This window comes from Parus major, chromosome 4A (genome assembly GCF_001522545.3).
Source record: "Parus major isolate Abel chromosome 4A, Parus_major1.1, whole genome shotgun sequence".
Lineage (NCBI taxonomy): Eukaryota > Metazoa > Chordata > Aves > Passeriformes > Paridae > Parus > Parus major.
In genome coordinates, this window is record NC_031772.1 from 18,044,377 (window position 1) to 18,048,019 (window position 3,643).

Genomic DNA, 3,643 nt, shown 5'->3' on the forward strand with positions numbered 1-3,643 from the left:
GTGTGGGGGGTGCTCCTTGCGGGGGAGGGGGTTCTGCATCCCTTTACATCCTTTCAGGGGGATCCTCCATCCCTTTGCATCCTTTCTGGGGGGGTCTTCCGTCCCTTCGCATCCTTGGGGGGGGGGGGGGGCAGGGCCGCTCTGCATCCCCGTTTTGCTGCATCCCCCCCCAGCTTTGCATCCGTGCACGGGGGCGGGGGGGCTGTCCTCCATCCCTTCGCATCCTTGCTCTGGGAAGGGGCTGTCCAAGCTGCTTCCTTGCTTGGGGGGTGTCCCTCCACTTCGCAGCTGTTGGTGGCCGGGGGTTGGGGGGCAATCCTCCAGGTTTAGCCTGGAGGGGAGGGGGTCAGGCTGCTCTGCACGTTCTCATGGCCGGGGGGAGGGAGGGGAGGGATCCCGGCAGCGCTTGGCACATTCGCACCGCGGTGTTCCGGGGCTCTCTGCACCCCTGCGCTGGGGATGGGGGTGTGTGCTGTCACTCGGCATTCCTGCATGGAGAGGGAGGGGTGCCTGGCTGCTCTGCACCCTTGCACGGGGGCGGGCTGGGGGCGGGGGGCTTCACTTGCCATCCTGGGGAGGGAGGATCCTTCGTCTTTACATCACTGTGGGGGATAAGCTGGGCCCACGGTTGCCTGTGCACCCACAGCCACCGCAGGGCAGGGCTCATCACCCGCTGACTCGGGAATCTGGGGGGGGTCCGGGGGGCTCTGCAGGCCGGTGTGAGGCTGGGGATGCGGAGGGGACAGCGCTGAGCAGGGCACAGCCTGGTGTTACCTCTCCTGAATGCCACCCCCCCGTCCCCATCCTGGTGCCATCCCAGGGATTTGGGAGGGTTCAGTGCCCCCTTGGTGACCCCCCAATCCCGGGGCACCCCAAAGGGCAGAGCAGGTGGGCCCAGAGCCCCTCCAAGGTGCCGAGCCTGGGCCTCCACGCTGAGTGATTCAGCTACTTGCAGGGAGCTTGAATTTTATCGCTTCAAACTCGAGTTCTTGCTGCCTGAGGGTGCTGTCAGCGCGATGGAATACCTGCGGGTTGAGATGCTTTTTAGCGGAGTTTGTGGCTCTGTGTGGCCGGCAAAGCGGAGCCAGGGGCCGGACACGCTGCCGGAACGAGCCGGAGGAGGGGAGCGCATCCCCGGGATGTGCGGGCAGCTCGGGAATGGCAGCATTAATAATTCATCTTCCAAACTTCAGCGTGCCAAGGCACACCCCTCACGCTGCGGCTCGTTGCCTGGGTTTTAAAGAGATTGCTGGTATCGTTTTGCTTTTAAAAATGGTATTTCGGTGGTATTTGAGTGTCTCGGCAGCTCTCAGGGTGACAGGTTGCAGCGCTCGGTGAGGAGGGCAGGGTGATGGCAGCATCAGCCCAGCACAGCCTGCTCTGGCAGGCAGAGGGTTAAAGTGCACCGGGCTGTGCTGTCGCAAACGCGGAGCAGGAGAAGGGCTCTTACCCAGAACGCTGTGATGCAACTCAGACCCCAAATGTCCGCTCCTTCTCCCGGGAGCTGAAGCCCACGGAGAAAACTGGAGATGAAGCATATTTTGCTTTGAGCTGTCATCTCCCTTGGCCCAGTTCTGAACCAAAGATGCTCATCCTCCATTTTATGGCGGATGACAAATCAGCCGCCGATGCCAAGATCTTGACAAGTTACGAACAACAGCCCTCGAGCCAGAAGTGTTAAGAAATAAAAAAAGAAAAGCAAGAACGCGCTTTTTTTTTTTTGCTTTTTTTTTTGCTTTTTTTTCCTGCAGAGCTTCTCATCCAAAAAAGCCACCCTCTGAGCTGAATTCCCCGTGTCTCTGAGCAGCGAGGCTGCAGCCAGCTCCAGGCTGGGATCTGCCCCTTCTTCCCCACATCCACCCGGAGTTTTTTAGGGCTCCTGCTACGGAAAACCCCCGGGGATGCTCTGGGGAGCAGCAGGCAAAGCCCAGCCCCGCAGGGAGCAGCTTGGAGAGCTCTGCTGGAGGTGCCAGTCCTGCTGCTGTTCCCAAAGGCAGCAGCAGAGGCTTTCCAGAAAACCCCTCGCTGCTGGCCGAGGGTTTCCCCGCTTTATCAAAGCGCCTTCTATATTGGGGAGAAAAAGGCCGGTTTGTTCAGCGGCGTCCTGCTCGCACAACCCGGCAGAGAGCGAGGGAGATCCTTCTGGTAATGAGCTGGCCACAAAAAGGGGGGAAAAAAAAAGCTGTCATTGAAGATTTTTCCTTTGGTGATAGAGTCATTAAAAACAACACATGATTCCTGGGCCAGCAGGGATCTTTTGCAGCCAAAACAGAGCCGAGATGTGCTGCGTTCCCACAGCCCCTGATGACTCCTCTGAAGATCAAGGCAGTGCCGCTGCTCCTGGGCATTCCTGGGCATGGAGCAGCCAGGGGATGATGGAGGAGGGTCATGCATGGTTTCATCCACAGCTTTCCCCCTCTTTATTCCCTTAGCATCAGGGTATCGGGTTGGATGTCTCTCTTTGCATGGATTTTACATGGATACGGATGCTCTGATCTGTAGCCACAGCAGAGACAGAGCCAAAAGGTGAATGGGAAGGACCTGGAGAAGTGGCCCTCAGCTCCATGGCCAGTGCCAGGTGAACTGAGGGCTCCCATTTCTGAGAAATCAAACAACAGAACCCAAACTCCACGTTAACTAAACCCCAAGGAAAGCTTCTGCCTGCAAATCCACTGGCCAGAGATGGGGCTGTTCAGCCTGGAGAAGGCTCTGGAGACACCTAAGGGCCCCTTCCAGTACCTAAAGGGGGTTTATCAAAAGGAAAGGCTTTTTACAGGGGGAAATAGCCATAGATCAATGGGGAATGGTTTTGAACCAAAAATGGAGAGATTTAGATCAAAAGTTAGGAAGAAATTCTTGGCTGGGAGGGTGGGGAGGCCCTGGCACAAGTTGCTCAGAGAAGCTGTGGCTGCCCCCAGATCCCTGTCTAGGGCCAAGTTGGAATGGCTTGGAACAGCCTGGGATAGTGGGAGGTGTCCCTGCCCATGGCAGGGGGTGGAACGAGATCATCTGAAAGATCCCTCCCAACCCCAAAGCTTCCTGTGATTCTGTGATTTACAGCATTTGCTCTCACCTCCCCTAAAAGAGGCATCATTTAGATAAAACCCCTCCAGGAGCCTGTTCGTTTTAAGCCAGACTCACAGCAGGATGAGGTTTGTGAGCTGAGCCCAGGGTAAGGAGGCTTTTTTGGCATCCTCCTGAGGATGCTGCAGAGCCCAGCCCTCGGAGCTGGTGGGGGTTTAGGGACAGTTTAGTCAAGCGCTGTTCCTAGAGCTGAAACATTTTACAGTAGAAAGGGGAGGGGAAAAGAAAAAAAAACCAAACCAACCCCCAAACCAAACCACCAACTGTGGCATTTACTAATAAAGCTCCTGAGGAATATTTTTAGCTATGATTTAACGCTGTGTTGTTGCACTTTGCTGTGAAGCCTCCTGGCAGTTGCCTTTGGCGGAGCTCGCAGAGGAGGAGCCGCAGATGGGCCGGAGGAGAGCGGGGGCAGCGCTTCCCGGTGGGACACAGGTCACTGCTCCAGCCCTGGAGCTGTGCACGGGACCAGATCTCTCCCTGCTTTGGCAGGAGGGCCTGACCCTTCCCCAGCTCCACCCAAATCTGTTCCTGCAAAAATCCCCCTGTGCCAACCCGG